General features: G+C 41.4%; 1 protein-coding gene across 2 annotated transcripts in view; it reads right to left on the reverse strand.

Annotated features, from left to right (window-relative positions):
* Nucleotides 1-18,669, reverse strand: part of LOC119656739 (teneurin-a) — a 769,843-nt gene that overhangs the window by 589,272 nt on the left and 161,902 nt on the right. The gene's annotated exons all lie outside the window — the stretch shown is intronic.

Below are 18,669 nucleotides of genomic sequence, written 5' to 3' on the forward strand. Positions count from 1 at the left end.
AGATGCTGCCTAAGCACCTCAACCCGTACAGGGTGACCGAAAGCGGTTGCAGGTTGCATATAACTCATTTGTTTTGTACAAAACCTTATTAAAATCGGTGTACTGCCTGTTCGTCTGTCCGTCAGACGCATTTTTCTCGGAGATGGTTGCAGCGATTCACAGCAAATTTGATGAACATTTAGGAACTGTGAACGCTCCCGCATACAGTAAGTTACATAATTTTACATCGGATTTAAGGGCGAGGGGTCCCCATATATGGAAAAGGGGGGTGTACCTTTTTTCATCAAATGTGGTTATGTGGTATCAAATGAAAGGTCTCGTTTAATACTTTCCAAGGCCGGTCTTAGTTTTGACATTTACTTGAAAGCTGGGGAGTATGGGGATTGAAAGTGATCATTTCTTTCTCAGAAGTTGTCCAACCCAACAAATTTGAAAAAAGTCAGGAATCTGTGACTATATGGTGCCTTGGCTTCGAAATATACATCTGTTTAAATGAAGTTAATAATAATATATTACTATAGTTTTTAGCAATCGGCTGGAAAGCCTCCTTAAGTTCATTCTATCACCACGAAACGCAACATTGTAGGGTATAACATAGATCATAATCCTACCAAATTTGGTGGAAATCGTACTATTACTAACAAAGTTATAATAGGTGAAAATTGTCACTTCTTTGCAAATTCAAGACTGAATGCGGATATTCTCATATAATACTATATATGCATATATTATGTGCTACGTATCAATGCGACAATTGGACACTCAAATGTCGTCATAAAAGAAATACACATAACCTTTCATACCTGAAGCGTACAGCTTCCGGTTTTCCGACTTGTTTATTAAATTCAAAACGCGACAAGGCTACGAATTATATCGATCGAAACCACCTGAAGCCATTCACAACACCTATAAGAGGGAAATGGATGCCGCAATAATTACAGCTAACAGACGGTTCGAAGATGAATGTAAGCCAGCAACGAGACGGAAAAATGCATACCGAATAATCTTTCATTTTCAAAGACCGCGGACACAAACAGAGACCTATAACGAACAGCGTGTAGCGGAGAAGCGACTTTTTAGGCGGAAAACAAACAGGTCTGTGAATTTGAACACTATAGGTGGCAACCGGAACAGCAGGGTGAAGCCGTATACACTATGATGTTTATCCTGCCGAGACAAAGAGAAAAATCTGATTTCCGACAGAATGGGCATATTGGAGCGACTGGTTAAGTATTTTGATGAAAAGTTGAACAACCAAAATATTGGCGAGTTTGACGTCCCCTCAACTGAAGACGACGGACAAATGCTGCCATCACCAAGCATAGAAGAAATAGTCTGCGCAATCCACCGGCTTAAAAACCATAAGTCCCCAGGAGCCGATGGAATTACAGGCGAATTGGTTAAATAGGTTAAATATGAAGGCGACCAATTACGCCATACGGTTCATCAACTGATGCTCCAGGTGTGGGAGTGGCAAAGAGGCATTATCTGTCTCCCTCAGAAGGGGGATATCAAGCAGTGCGGCAATTATAAAGGTATCACGTTGCTGACTACCATCTATAAGATATTATCCGCTACCTTGCTAGGCCGGATAGCCCCATACGTCCAGGAAATCATTGGTCCATACCAAAGAGGCTTCACTCCAGGCAAATTATTATAGTAACAGATCAGGCAGGCCATGGAAAAACTGCTGGAATATAGCCATCGCTTGCAATATCTTTTCGTCGACTTTAAAGCCACCTATGACAACATAGCCAGGGTACAACTGTACACGGACATGTGAGAATTCGGCATCTCGACGAAATTGATAAATCTGACTAGGCTGGTCCTGACCAATGTGCGATAAAGATAAAATCAGCAGGATCACTCTCGAGACCATTCAAAACCAACAATGGAGAAAGTGATTCGCGGTGTAGATATCGTTGTAAGAGGCACCATTCTCCTCAAGTCCACCCAATTACTGGCCTAAGATGATGATATTGACATTAACAACTCAAGAGTCTGCCATCATCCAGATCGAACAGGCGGAGCGAGATCTCGTGCTGCACATTAATGAAGGTAAGACGTAGTACATGGTAGCAACGTCAGCGCCAAAGAACAAACAACCAACAACATCGAATTGCACTGGTCAATCGAAAACAAGAAAGGTAGGAGACTACAACTTTGAGACCGTTGAACATTTATCCTCTCGAGGGTCGAAAATCACAACCGATAACAGCTATGACAATGGAATCCGCGGACGGTGATTGGCAGCCAACAGAGTCTATTTCAGCTTACAAAGACTGTTTCTGAAACATCTTACCATAGGGTCAAAGCTCTTACTTACATGATCTTGCCAGTCCTTATGTATTCCTGGGAGAACTGGGTTCTTAACAAAAAACTGCGAATTCTTGGTCGCGTTCGAGAGAAGAATCCTCCGAAGAATTTTTGGCCCCCTACATGAGGATGGACGATTCCGTAGCCTACACAATGACGAAATCTATGAGCGATACCATGACCGTCCGGTTGTGGATAAAATCCGGCTCAATAGGTTACGGTGGGCGGGTCATTTAATCCGTATGGATGAGGATGATCCAGCCCACCTCCCAGTCTAGAAGGGCAATATCTATGGTAGAAGAAGAAGTGACAAACTCTGCATCAGATGGAACGATGGCATAGCTTTTAAGGATATCGAGTTGGCGGACCTCGGTGCAAAACCGGGTTGCCTGGAGTTCCCTATTAAGGCAGGCCAAGACTGGATATAGGTTGTTGTGCCGTGGATCATGATGAAACTGCCTAGCTTCAAAAAAGAACTAAATGCCACCTGTAACCGCATTAGAGATAACGGAGATAACGTCTGATGATATCGCCTATGCCCTGCGATAGATAGCAACCAAGCCAAATACATAGTACTGAGTAGCCCTCCTCTCTAACTTGCGAAACTCCCATTATTAATCAAGGGGCACAAACAAAACCTTAAAATGGAATAGCGGCTGGACTCCACTATTCCTTTTTAAGGTTTTGTTTGTTTATTTTAATTTAATTTCTAGCTTTACTTCGAATGGTATATTCTGATAGTTATGCGACTTTTAAGTTCTGGTGTCCACCCATCTACATGAGGGGCTGAAGTGTTTAAATGAACCCCCATATTCCGGAGCCGCAGCGCAAGCATGCGAGTGTCCGCGAAGTACTTCGGTGGAACTTCAGTATTTATCAACCGGCCTTCACAGTCAACTTTACCAAAAATTTTAAGTTTTTTGGATAGGTCTCCATTCTAGGTCGACTCCAGCTGCTCAGGATAGTGTTCCAATTGTCAAATCTCAGTTGCCATTGTACAATTTTTACAAATTTTCATTTACCCCTCGTTTTGATTGTATCTAAAAATTTTTTTTTGATAAAATGTGGCCAAGCGGGGTATCAAATGAAAGGTCTCAATTAGTACTTTTCAAAACTGGTTCCGCATTTGATATTGGGGGAAATATAGGGGAGTGAGGGCTCAAAACATGACCCACCAAAATTGTAACAGGTCTTGTTCTCAGAACCTATCCAACCGAAACATCTGAAAAAAATCACAGTGGTGCATCTTTACGAAATCTAGGCCTCAAAATACATCCGGTTCCGATATCTGGACACTGAAAACTCAGCGTGGGTGTAACAAAGAACATAATGCACAATTTGGTCAATTTTGAAGGAAATCCAATTATTATTAACAAAGTTATGGGTGGTGACCTTGCCATTTCCGGTGAATTTCGTGCATTCAACAACCTGTATGACGTCATCATCACATATCAATTCATCAATACCAGAACGAGATGAGCTTTTATGAATGGGATCGGAAAGAATTATTTTGTTTTATTTTTTTAGTCATTTGTATATGAACACCAATTATTCCAATCAGACATGTGTGTATGCAGGTATATAATATATGCATGCTAATAAAGTTTGCGGATAGTGTCTAATTCAGATGGATATGTTTGTACATTAAATCAGCCGTATTTAATATACGTACTATATATGTACATATGTATGCTTTTGTGCATGAAGTAAATCGGAAATATGGATACGAGTTTATATACGTGCATATAAATGTACAATATTCGGAAATAGGCAGTTTGTTTGTTAGTATAGTATCTATGGCTATAATATGTACGTATGTCTTGCAGTTTCGAAAAATATGAAGGAATAGGTTGGATTTGTGGCTGTATACGGATAGAAAAATGTGCCTTGAAGTTTCTTACATAAGATGAACACAAAACCTTTATAGCCGAAGCGTGAGCCTCCGGTATTCCTACTTATTCTATCCTCTCTTCGAATACCCGTTTAGGTACCTAAGTGTCGTTCATATGTTGCACGTGGTCAGTCTAATACAGCTTCTAAAGCTTGATTATTTTGTAAACTTTAGGGTCGTCAAATATTTGATACAACTAATGGTTGTATTTGATTCGCCACTGGTGCTCCTCTAGTTTAGCACATATAATTTTCCTCAGGACCCTCCTATTGAAGCTATTGACCAGTTTTCGAAAATTTGCATCAGGGTCCATATTTTACATCCGTAGGATAGCCCATGTCTTATTATTATTTTGGGTATACGGTGGGCGTTTTCTGTCTTGTTTGCCTCATAACTTTCGCATTGTTTTCATTAATTCGTAGACCAACTTTGTTTGCTGTTTGACCGAGGTTTACGCCATAATGAAGCAGCGTGCCGTCTGTGTCCAAAGACAATTTTCCTGTAACCTGCTCCAGTAACAAATTGAACATACCTGATTGAAGTCCGGGAATATTAGATTGACGTCGATATTGAATTGCTAGCAGTTTTCTAGTGTTTCCTTGGTATTCACCAATCCTCTTATCGGTGTAAAGTCTAATAGAAATTGGTGTGGTCTCAAAATATTTTGAGTTGGTTCACAGAAACTGGGATCTCTTATTTGAGGTGTCCTAAGTTTGTCGCCTCATTTCACGGGAAGCCACCAAGGAGTAAATGGCCACCATATATGTGTATAAACGTAAATGGAGGTGCACGCAATTATATCTGTCATTGCGTTTTGAGAAACTACAAGGGCTTAATTGGCTGGCGGTTTCACAAAACCCCCACATATATTAAACATGAGTAAATCCAAATTAATATTTCTCCAGTTCATCTATGTGAATGAAAAATATCGTTCAATTCGTTTTCGTTTGACGCATCTTCATTTCAATGCCATGGATAGCATCTTTCCTTTATTGCCTGGTCCAATCTGTCTACAATTTTATTTATAGTTTTCATTCACACGCGCAATATCAAAATATAACAAATTTATTATTACGACGCCCATTTTCTGCTGCCTGGTAACAACAAATGACATCTCTGTGCATAAAGTGTAACCATACGGCCTACAATATCATTACATTTGTCGTTGACGCTGAACCCCGGGTGACTTTCTGCTGTAAATATGTAGGTAGAAATGTCTCCGGTGAAGCGTAAAAATTCAATTTAGTACCTTAAAGGGTTGAACATAGTGTATTGTTTGAACCCTCATATGCGTCCCAACGTGAGGTATCTAATAAGAAATATTGGAACGCTTTTCAAATATTTTAAGTGAGTGCTGAGTTATTATTTTCAAACATGGATAAGAAGAGTATTTTAACATGTGAAGATTTGCAAAGTATTGATTCAATTACGAAAATATTTAGTGTTTATTAAAATAACATGATGTCATACCTCCCCGAAAGAGGGCCCACATAGATGGTCAATTAGGAGAAACTTATGGGAAAAACCCTAGGTAATCTAACTGCTCGAAACACGACTCCTTAATAAACCCATTACTACTACAGTTAATACTTTCGAGAAAAAGGCCTTCAGCAATCCAAATTGTTGCAAGAATATGATAGTTAATTGGTCCCTCCGGATTGCGTAATGCACTTTTCCTTACACATATTCCCGAACAAGTTAATTCGATTTTCGAACCAGACTGACTTCTCGGTTTAACATATGCACATCCTTTTTTGGCACGTCACCATTAATATCAACATAAATGTGTACCAATTAATAAAATTAGGGTTGAGCCTGGGGTGTTCATATTGCGATTCTGTAGTTGTCAAATAGGCAATTTTTAGGTTAGAATCATGAAAGGACTGCAGTCGATACATATTATATATATTATGTCGGAATATCAACTTTTCCATGCTACGGACATTCAAAGCCTAAGAATTTGCACAGAAGTGACAACTTTGACTTATTATAACTATATTAAGAATAGTAGGATTTCCACCAAATTTGGTGGGATTGTGTTCTATATTATCGCGAAATTTCATGATTCTAGGATGAACTAAAACCCAAAATAAGATTAATATACTATTACTAACTTTATTTGGACAGGTATCGATATTTTGGAGTCAGGCAACTATATAGTTGCAGCTTCCTTGTTTTTTCCGATCTTTAGGTTGAGCCAGTTCTGAGAATGGGTCCGTTAAAGAAATGACTGTTTTTCCACTTCCTACCTCCCTCTTGTGAATTAAATGTAAAAACTGAGTCCAGGTTTGAAAAGTACCTATCGAGACCTTTCGTTTGATACTCCACATGGTTATATTTGATGATAAAAAATATTACACCCCCCTTTTGCATGTATGGGGACTACCGCTTAAATTCGGCATAGAATGAATCAATATTTGGTGTCAACCGGTATAATTGTTTCTGTGAATGAAGAATATGTGAACATTCGAGGTAGGCTTAAGCAGACTAGCAGCATACTTGAAGGAGCTTTGTGCAGAAGCAGACCAAAGCCTCTGGGAACAGCCTACAGGATGGTTATGAAGAAGATGAGAGGGCGAATGACAAAAGTAACGTGTCCGCATCTTCTGCCCTTCCCTTTGGATAGAGGGCAGCGCAAAAACATAACCAAGCATCGGCCTCCTACTCCATTTGTCCAGCGTGGAAGACTCACTAAAGCGCGGAAATCTGAATCCTTTCTGGTCCCACATTCGCAACTCCCGCCGCCCTGCCCAGTTATCCCCTCCATCCATTAAATTCTCTGGCTTATCAGCAAACTCCCCCCAACTATCTTGTGATTTACTCTGCCGCTACTTTTCGTCAGTCTATGTTCCTCCCCCTTCCTCCGAATCCCTCCCGATAGTAGATGTAGCCTGCCCCGCATCGCCTACCATTCCCCTTCTTACCTCTATCCTTGTCGAATACCTCATTGGCAAACTTGATGCCAATGTCGGACCTAGCTACGATGGTCTTCCAAACCTCTTTTTGCTCAAAACTGGTAAGTCCATCTCCCTTCCCCTATCTATTATTTTCAACAAAAGCTTTGAAGAGAATTATTTTCCCAGCTTGTGAAAAGAGGCTCTCATTATCCCCATTCACAAAAGTGGCGATCGTTCGCTTGCCGAGAATTACCGTCCCATTTCCCTCCTCTCCTTCTGTTCCAAAATCCTGGAAAGATATGTCAGCGACTGATTGTCCGTCCACTTTGACCAACACATAGTGAAAGAGCAACCCCCTTCGTTAAACGTAGGTCCACTGCCTCCAACCTGCTTGACTTTACCAATTTTGTCGCCAAATGTCTAAATTCACGGCAAGAAGTGTATACCATTTACACTGACTTCGCGAAAGCCTTCGACACTGTAAATCACAAGATACTTCTATCCAAACTCTCGTCCCTAAACGTTCCCATACCACTTGTTTTATGGCTTGCATCTTACATTTTCAACCGATCCTGCCGCATTTCTTTTGACGGCTGTACTTCCCGTTCCTTCTCCCCCTCTTCTGGCGTCCACAGGGGTCCATTCTGAGTCCTTTGCTATTTTTATTTTTTATTAACGACCTTCCTCCCTTCCTTACTTGAACCTGTTTGCTCTATGCAGACGCCCTTAAGCTGTTTTCCGCTATATCGTCGCCTATGGACTGTGTTTCCCTTCAGAATAACCTCGAGACTGTGGTTCGTTGGTGCTCGACTAATGGTTTAGCGCTAAACGTCAGAAAGTGTCACTCTATGTGCTACTCCCTAAAATCCTCACCCACTTCTTTCTCCTACTCGTTTGACGGACATTTCTTAGTCTGCTTAAATTCCACACAAGACCTCGGAGTCACTTTCGACAATAAGCTCCGCTTTGACACCCATTGCCTCGATGTCATCAATCGAGCAGCAAAATTGTCAAGCTTTATTCTTCGCTCCTCCTCTGATTTTGACTCCATCCAACCCTCCTTAGCTCTCTTCAATTCTCTCGTGAGGAATACCCTCGAGTATTGCTCCGTGATCTGGTCACCCTCCCGTAACTGTGATTGTCTTGCCCTTGAAAATGTGCAACGTAAATTCACCCGTTCCCTCTTCTTTAAGAAAAGCTTCCCTCGTGTGGATTACCCCTCCCACCTCCGCTTTCTGAACCTTCCCTTCCTACAACAACGTAGATCCTATCTGGATCTATGCACATTCTTTAAACTTTTCTCAGGTCTGATGGACGCTGGCGAGATCACCTGCCGTCCTGCGTCTTATAACACACGTAGCGCAGACATTTTCAACCTGCCCTTCGCAGAGCTCGAAGTCTATTTTCATTCCCCGATTCCCAGGCTTTGCCGAAATTATAATGCAAAACAGCTTGGTCCTTTTAACTTCCCTACTTTAAGTAGTTTCAAACGTAGGATAAGTTTTTTGCTTTCTCCTCCTCCTGAGGACAATAATTAATTGGAATTTTCTCTGTTTGTTGTCCGAGAATTGGTGATAGCAAAGTTCCCGGTCTGGATGCTGTTCCCAATAGAACCCCAAATCGCTGTTAAGGCCAGACCTGACTGGTTTATCAGCGTATTTGGGACATGCATGTTAGTAGGAATTTTCTCCGCTCGGTGGAAGAGGCAAAAACTAGTGTTACCCCCGAAGTCGTATAAGCATCCAGGATATCGGTTTTCATACCGCCAGATTTGTCTTATCGACACGGTAGGGAAGATGCTAGAAAGGGCCATCTATAATAGATTTCTCTTTATCATTGAGTATAAGGATGGACTATCAGAGCCACAATTTGGATTTCGACAAGCTCACTCAACGACCGACGCCGTAGACGTTGTTTTGAAGTCGGTTCGATGTCGCAATTGCTTGTGGCATGGGTGGTTCGCTGCACACTATTATACGCGGCACCAGTTCGGAAGAAAATACTAGCGTGTGAGAGCAATCGGAGGAGGGTAAATATGACTTACCGCTTAGCGACGCTAAGGGTGTGCAACGCTTTCCGTGTGTTATTGTGGCAATGGTTCTTATGGGCATTCTGGGAAGTAAGGCACGCTGTCTGTACGAGAAAAGGAGAATGAATCCACCTAAAAGGGATACAGAATACCGAAAAGCGGGAGTTGGTGAAAAAGTAGCAGTAACGTTGAACCCAAACTTTGATTCCCCGTTTTGAGGAGTGGAGTTAGCGATGACACGACGAGATTAACTACCATCTGATGCAATTCCTATCAGGGTATGGTGGTTACAGGGAGAATTTGTATCAATTCAGGTTGGGTGATTATCTCTTCTGTTCTGAATGTGTTATATGAATGTTATGTTCTACTGTTCACAATTTTACTCAGAAAGAAGGAGCTTGGAAGACTCTTTGAAAATCAGCATAAGCCGGCAGAACATCATTCGGGAAATGCTGAATTTGGGGGGCACCTGGTATACGGTGAACTCCACAATCAAAAGGATGCAAGCGGAACTTCGAAAAGCGGAGCGCGCAAGGAAGACGTGAAGGACGGAAAGTTCGGTCGCCCCGCGGTATCGCGGGAAAGGAAGAAGTAGAAAGTATGGGTGGTTTTAGTGGGTGAGAATCCCGCACACTGCTAGAACCGGAGCTTCAGTGTCTTACTAGCAACTAATTCAAGACCAATGCGCCTGCAGGAAGTAGGACATTCGAAGATGGAGAGGTTCACCTTAGATCGTGGCTCTCGCGAAAATTTGACGTTTCTTCATGGAATGTTCCTAAAACCATTAGGTTAGCGGACTCAAGGTTCAATGACTCGACACGAGTCGATATGTTACTAGGAGCGGAATACTAAACTAGGGAAGAACTAGCCGCTGCTGCAGAATACATTTCTACTGCAGAATACGTTACTCGGATGGATAGTTACGGGGAAGCTGATGGAATCGGGTGAGTCTTCTGTGGCATGCGGGATCTACACATTAGATGAACCATCAGAGCGCAGCATTGAGTGGTTTTTGCAGGCCGAAAAGCTTTAAGAATTCTCCACGCACACATTAGCACTTTTATTGTAAGCCTACCATTTTGCGATAGCACCAGGAAACTTGGAGCCTCCAGGGATATAGTATTGAGCAGGTTTCATACACTTGAATCCAGGGTAGCGAAAAAGGAAAACTTGAGGAAACAGTATACCGAGATCATAAAGTAATATCTCAATCTCGGTCATATGAAGGAAATCAACTCGAATCAGATACTTCACCCTCATTATTTCCTATCAGATGTGGCCATGCTTCAGCCAGAGAGTAAAATTGCAAAGTTAAGGCTCGTGTTCGACACCTCCGCAAAATCATCGGCAAACGTTTTGTTAAACGACATTTTAGACAGAAAATTCCTTTTGATTTGGTGAAGGGAAGATCCAGGCCGCCGAAATTCAAAAGTAAGTAGTGACAGTTTTGCAAAAGGATGATTTTAAGTTTAGGAAATGGAGTTCGAATCATAAAGCTTTGTTGCAGGAAATTCCATAAGAAAATACAGAATTGTGCCAAAATCAATGTCCTTCACAGGACCATCGAAAAATTTGCGGCTACATGCCAGCTATTTTGGTATATGTTTCTGAAATCACTGCGATCTGCGGCGTCTTCCGCTTCCCTGACCAGCACAATAGCAAATCCTCTTTTGTTACGACGTACGAAATTTTGCCTGGTATTGGAGTTTGAATGTGTAGCACCCGCCATCTCTCGTAGAAGAGCTTTCAATAATAATAATAATATAATAATTGTTGGCGCAACAATCCAATTGGATCAGGGTCTTGAAGTATGTTAGAGCCCTTCGTTCAAGACCGTAACGGTACACTGCAGTACATTGTAGGAGGCAATGTGGTCAGCATTGCGCCCGCCCGAGATTATTACCCTGTTTTGACTCAGATATTCATTCATAGCTGAGTCGACTGGGATCCGACGTCAAATCAGGATACAAATCCCACTGCCACCAGCGAGATTTGAACCGCGACCGTCCGTACGACATCCTTGTGCTCTAACTACTCGGTTATCCGGAAACAAGAGCTTTCAGCCTTTCGCGACAGCTGGGTTACGCAAGCTGACGCTGACGCTCTGACGCTGCCGGTCAGTTGAAACAACACATCTTACCGCGAGCTCTACGGTCGAATAATGTGTCACCAGTGACGAGGTGGTGGAAGTTGCAGAAATCTCCACTATATTGGAAGTCACCATTGATGCATTGTACAATTGTAGGAGCATCAGAATCTAGACCGGAATCTTGCAGTTAGAAGTCTGTCAGAAACCGATTCCCAGGTCGAGAGAGCCCGCCTTGCGGTAGCCGTCAGAAGCAACCCAACACCGCATTCGCGTCTGCCACCATTTTCCATTCTAGAGTCCAAAAGCACATTGCCATTCACGGTAAGAGGGAGAAGAGAGAGAGAGTCCCACCAACTTAATTCGCTTAGGTCCAGAATGTCTAGCTTATATAGTAGGAATTCCCGCTCAAGTTGGGGAAGGCGGGCATTCTGAGGACCCTGGCTACCATTCTCGAGGAGCGAGCGCATATTCCGAAAACCAATCATAGTCCGTTTTTGATAGCCAAAGTTCGTTGCTGTGAGGTCAGTCCCTATCCGAGGGGTTATTAACGTTTCGGTAGTATTAAAGTTTCAAAATTTCCAGGTTACTAACGCAAAAATGTCTATCCCTTTTAGTTGCAGTTTACGACAAGCAGGGAAGACTTTGAGTGTGTTCTTAAGCCCCAACTCATTGGGCACATAGCTTGCAAAAAGTTACCTACGACAGCGGACTGCGGATTATTCAGTCAGCAGTATCGGAGAAGATGGTTGTTTAAAGCACCTGGTTTGCGCGGAAAAGCGGACTACAAACGAATATGAGCGTTTTCAGTGAAGAATTTCGTTTGATAGATTTTGGGCCATGGTGGCAGCCGATTTTCAACATGCAGTTTCGAGAAAAACGCATTTAAAAAGTAGAATGCGATTTTTAGCCATAAAACCTTAACTGGCCATTAATCTGCTATACCTAATCCATAAATCTAAGGTTTCTTTAAGAAACACATCTAGAGCCTTGGCTTTAATTCTTGTCCTTTTAGCGAAGTCATTCCAACATCATTCGGACCGATTAATACGAGCTTTATTACGGCGATCGATATAAATCTGGCATGTGACTTATCACGTATTTAAAATTTTATTTTCGGAACGACTCCGAATACAAAAAATCACTTTGCCCATATATTCTACACTATATCTAGAGGCAAACGATGCCAAAAAAAATTCGATTCCGCGGATCTGACACACGGGATGGCTACCTTAACTTGGCTTGACGACCGCAAACTTAGCATAGACATAATAATCTTACTTTAAAATTATTGACTTTTCATTAGTGACTGGCGGGTGCTAGACTTAGTGAGAACTCCCATATCATAATTACTTTTAGGAAAACGGATTGGACAAGGTTCAATGCTTTGAATAGGCTTGCCTTATTACCCGTAGCAAACACGATAAAACGGTTTCCTGGTGGAACCAGGAACTACTAAAATTCAGAAAATCAGACGACTTAATAGAGATGGGTTAATCAAGTTGGAAACCCTTAGAAAACCGGATGGAACTTTGACAACCTCCAGGGTCGAGTCCGTACAGATTTTGAAAGTACACCATCCGTGAGAATAGGTGACAAAAGTAGAGGGAAACGAGGGGAATTGGTATACTGCGAAAGCAGTAGTTACTAATGGAAAAGCGAGGGTTTCTATACTTTCAAGCACCGGACCTGGATTGCATCCATCCAGCGATGCTAAAGAAAGGTATGGAGCAATTATAGCGACTTCTAGAAAATATTTATCGAGGTTATCCTGCTCTGAGTTATGTACCTATCTCATGGCACGAGCTTAGTTGACAAAGCAAATACAAACAACTCTAGACAAATCAGGTTAACATCATTTTTATAGAAATGTCCCACTAAATGAGAACTAAAAGTTTACCTAGCGTGGAAAGTCCAGTGAGTCTGCTCGTTGCTCTTCGATTTCAAAGATAGAGGCCACAATTCTCAAAGACCAGTACGCAGTGATGGTGTTCGTGGACATGGAAGGGGTCTTGGAGTGTTTCTCGATGCAAAAACTAGGCAGTAAGGACTCTGATGAAACCGCGAAAAGGAGAGGATCACAATGAGTCGCCGTTAAGGACTGCGCATAGCCCCGCGACACAATAGTCTATTGCAGCCTCGTGGGGAGAGTGGAAGGACGAAGAGATGGTTTTAATAATAGTCTCACATATCCGCATAGCAGAAGCCAGTAGTAGGTTTTGAAGTTTTCCACCTGCCAACGATGCAAAAAAATATAGACATTAAATTGGAATTAATAAGGTATTGTGTCTCATCAATCTTAAAAAATAGTTTCAGGAAAATGCAGATAGTGGGGGAAATTTCATACAATGAAAATTAGGCAGCGGTTTAATAATTCCCAACTTTTCAGTACAAAATATTGCATAAGACGCAAAATTTCGTACATGTCATTGTCATCATAAACTGAAGCCGACGCAACCGTAAACCACAAATGTCGCTATTGCATTTCCTATTTGACTATCCAAGTGAATGGTGGATATAAATATGTTCGCGAAAAATAATAATTTCAATTTGATTGGCAAAATTTCGAATCCAGGAGATTGATTTTATCGTCCCTCGAAATTATTTTCAAATTCCAAATTGTTTTTTCAGATAAAATGTCACTAGAATGTTATGCCGCTATGGAATTATGCTTTGCTAATTTCCCAATATGCTTCCAAAATAGCACAAAACTGCCACAGATTCACTTTTGAGCATTGACGGTTTTAGGATAGCTATTCTGTCTGAACAATTTGTTGTTAATACTTTGGCAAATATGCGGTCGATCCCTACCCAAATATTCAATATATTTGATATGCCGAATTGGTCAATTCTTTCCGCTATTGACTCAGTAATCCGCTTACTATATTTTTGTGTGGCTGCAGGATAGCATAGTATAGTGGCTTTGCCCTAAATTTCGTTGTAACGTTTGATGTACTCCATATCCGGCGATTAGTTTGCATTGTTAAAAATTACGGTATGGCTTGCAATTTTTCTTTGGTTATAATGTTGAAATAAATTCCGGTTAATGCGGTCGGAGTTTTGATATGCATTCGAGAATATATTCATAGAAGTAATTCACTGGGAATTCTGAAAATTATTAACATTCAGGCATATCACTACAATTGGTAGGAATCCCTATTTTTGATTCCTTATATGCCTGCACGTTTTAAGTCCTTAAATATGAAAATGCTTTTAATTGTTTACGCTTCCTTAACCGTTTGATTTTGTTCATACCTTACCCTTTGTATCTAACAAAGGGCACACGCGCATATTGACTCTTGAAATATATGTGTTCACGCTTAAGCCCTTGCTAGATACGACTCAGGCGAATCAGGATTAGCATTGTAGAGCATTCTATTTCTCGTCAGTCACATAAAATCTTACACACTCGCCACCCCTTATTTCTAGTTATTACTGGCACGACAATTTGATCATACGATCGACCAAACTTTTTTCGTCAGTTCCAAAGGCTGTGGGTAATTCCACATCATACGATCAAAGCCTGTTATGCCCCTGATTCAACGCAAGGTCTTCGTGTACATCATCGCGAGGCGCCACCCGTTGACTTTGGTGGTGGGTAAGCATTGAGAATTACAACCGAAAACACTACGGCTGATGCTGTTAAAAAATCTTCGCTAATACGTCGATTCTAAATATCATTAGTGGTGGTCTGTGAACTCGAAAATTACAAGAAGTAACTGCATCAAGTGCAAAAGTTTTACCAGCAAGTCAGCTGGATGAAGTCGATGCCCATCTGCCTGGACAAAAAGGGAAATCTGATTTCCGACAGAATTTGCATATTGGAGCGATGGTTTGGGTATTTTGGTGAAGTGCTTAACAACTAAAATATCGGCGAGTTGAACGTCCCGCGAACTGAAGACGGCGGACAAATAATCCTGCCATCACCAAGCATAGAAGAAACAGTCCGTGCAATTCATCGGCTTAAAAACCATAAGTCACCAACAGCCGATGGAATTACAGCCGAATTGGACAAATATGGAGACGACCAACTACATCAAGTGGAATCAATGCCTGACGACTGGAAACGAGGCATTATCTGTCCCATATATAATATAAAACTATAGAGGTATCACGTTGCTGAATACTATCTCCGCTATCTTGCTGTTGGATGGGCCCATACGCCCAGAACATAATTGGCCGATACCAAAGAGGCATCACTCCAAGAAAATCGGCAACAGATCAGATTTTCTCTCTACGGCAAGCGACGGACAAACTGCTGGAATATGGACATCAGTTGCACCATCTTCATCGACTTCAAGGCCCTCTATGGCCGTCTATGGCATGGCCAGGATAAAACTCCACTCTGACATTAGAGAATTCGTTTTCCAACGAGATTGATTAGGCTGACTCTGACCAATGTGCGAGGGCAGATAAAGGCAGCAGGATCACTCTTGAGACCAGTTAACATAAACAACGGTCTAAGAAAAGGGAATGACTTATCATGTGTCCTCTTTAACTCAGGCCCTGGAAATGTTAATGGCCTACGCTGACGATGTTGACATTAAGGGAGGAACAACTCGCGATGTACAGTCTACCGTGATCCATATTGAATAAAGAAAACTGGAATTATTCATTTCGGTACTAAACTTGACGAATTAGCAATGGACATTCAAATAAAAAATACTAACATATGTCATATTTCCGAAGTATAAATGAAAGAGAACGGAATGGTGAATATAAGGGATTTCATATGGTATTAATTGCAGTTTCCAGAGAAGAAATGGTGTTATGACGATGTTTATTGGATTCACGTTGAACTACGCCCCATACGTAGTAATCCAGATTATTAAGGTCAGGTGACCACAAGTTCGGTGTTATGTGGTCATGGAAATTATCAGCGTGTAACGTAGCGACCTGTGATTTCTGCCGTTGGTCTTTTGGTCTTGGTCAAAATTTTGTTCGTCAGAAGAAAAAACCATAACATCTCGGGCGGTTCGCGATATTTAATTTTGTTGAGAAGGCGTTTTGATTACTTATTGATGTTATTGATAACTCGCTGTTTTCGTATTTTCTCCGACATAAACTGTCTTCTGCACATAACGTAGGATTTATACCAGAGGAGATCTTCGTGGACAACTCGACAGATAAGATCGTCAGAAACATTAAGCTTCCTCACAAGGGCCTCATTGATTTTGAAAGGTCATCGTCAATGATCGCTTGTACTTGCTGAATAAATTCTGCAGTTCGGACAGTGTCAGAATGTTCCTCGTGTTTTTTGCATTTTGCGGCAGATTGTGCATCGCCACCTGACGCTTCCAAGTCACAACGATCCTTATGAACGAATGAACGGCACACTTAAGAAAATTGGAGATTTCTAAATCGGTACCTTTTGCGTGTATAGCGACAATAACTGCATGACTCTTCATTTCTTGAGTTAAGTTGTAATCCTCCATGTTATTTTTGAAAAAGAGCAAAATGAAATATGATGGTCTCGAGAAGTTATAGTATCGGGGGAGGTTTCATTATAGATTCCAATATATCCCAATCTAAAGAATTTCTAATTTGTTGTTAAAAATTACAAAACCTAACAACTAAAGTCCCAGTCGAAAAGGCAATGGTTAAAAAAGAGGAATCAAACAACGATCCAATAATGAAACAGCTAAACACATTGTTGATGCTCTGGTGATCTACACTCAAGGACACACATAGGGACTGACCCAGCAATGGTATTGAGGGTCCCCAAAATGCTCGCTTTTTCCAAGCTTATGAGAGAATTCCGGCGAAATATAGACATTCTAGGCTTATGCGAAGTGAGATGTTGGGACTATGCTTTTGTACTCTGGAAAACGAAGTGTTAGTAGACGCAAATATGGTATCAAACTATTGTGAATAGCTACCGCAAACTGTCCTCCCATTACCTGCTAGCCAATCGTATTACAAGATTCTAAGTCTAGGTTAGAAAACATCATGATGGCGCAGTATTATGCACCAATAAAGATTTCCAATATAGAGGCGAAGAATGTTTTCTATGAACAATTATGGTACGCTCAGTCCCAGAGAGACTTCTTAAAGGTGGCATTATGATTGTTATAGGTGATCTGCATGTCACACACGGTTTTGGTGCCTTATTTTCAACAACTGTGAAAGGTTTATAACTTCTGCAGATTTTACAGTCTCATTATTGGTGGCGCACAGTTCAAACGCAGAGCCTGAGGAAAAGTTTCAAATTGATGTGGAACAGTGTGGAGGTCTGAACTCACAACTACTCTTGCTATTTATTGAATTAAAGGAATCTTTCGGCAGCGTCAACAGGGAGTGCAGCTCTATCCAGGAGTGTCATTTCGAAGAAACTGATAACTATTATCAGAACGACATATTCGTATGATGAGGTAAAATTTGCTGATGTTTTTTCTTCGTGTTATTGGTGACGTTCTTCATGCTGTCTTGTCCGGACGACATTTAGGGGTTCAGTGGTCGATGTTATCTTTCTTCAGATACGTAGTCTATGCTGGCAATAAGCGCCAACTCCCTTTCAAATGTTTCCGGACTTGTAGAAGGTGCTGAGCAAACTTGAATTGGAAATGATCATAAGCAAATGTATCTTCCCAACCCCAAATTTGTTTCACACGACGTATTAACAGCATTAAATCGGCCTTCACTGTTTTGTTCAAAATTTTGGAATGGAACTATTTCAGTACTAACCAAAAATTAAGGCTGTTCCGCGCAAACGTTCATTCTGTGCTATATGGGAGTAACACATTGAAATTAGCTATCACCTTTACTCAGCCGTTTCATCAGTTCATGTCTGTGTCGTGTCATCCAGGCCTTCTAGCCCGAGACAATAACAAATAAAGAATTTTGTCAGCTTACAGGAGAGTACCTAATCAGAAATCGAAAATGGGAATGCATAAATTACGTATTTAAAAAGGTCGACAATTTCATTACGGGTTAGGTTATATAATGGAACCCACTATCCCCAAAATGCATGTTAAGTAGGCCCTCTAGATCTGCAGGATGTAGGCCAGTGGATTAGGAGTGAAAGTTTCTCGGAAAATTGTGGAGGGAATTCAAGTGCATTCCCGGGACCAGACTGTGGCAAAGGGGACTCTGAAAACAATATAACCAGACCGAGGGGCGACCGGTATAATGATGGGCTGAAGGCAACATTTGAAGACCCGCATCACAGCGCTGATGCGTTTTAACACAAGGTGTTAGCGACCATGCGAAAATGTATTGGTACCTTCTCAATTGTCGAAACATTTTCAGCGGGGCTTTTACTGCAATGCAAGAAGGCAGTATACAGGAGGAGTCAGTCAAGTGGCATAGTGGAATATCATTGTGTATCTTTGGAGTAGGTACCAGGTAGCTAACTGCCCGGTGTCCTACGTGGTTAATGTACTGGCGTGTCGATGGTGCTTAGATGATTTCTTGTATGTGCTTCCTCGTCCCATTTGACAAACCATAAACA

The sequence above is a fragment of the Hermetia illucens genome, chromosome 5, assembly GCF_905115235.1.
Source record: "Hermetia illucens chromosome 5, iHerIll2.2.curated.20191125, whole genome shotgun sequence".
Taxonomy (NCBI): Eukaryota; Metazoa; Arthropoda; class Insecta; order Diptera; family Stratiomyidae; genus Hermetia; species Hermetia illucens.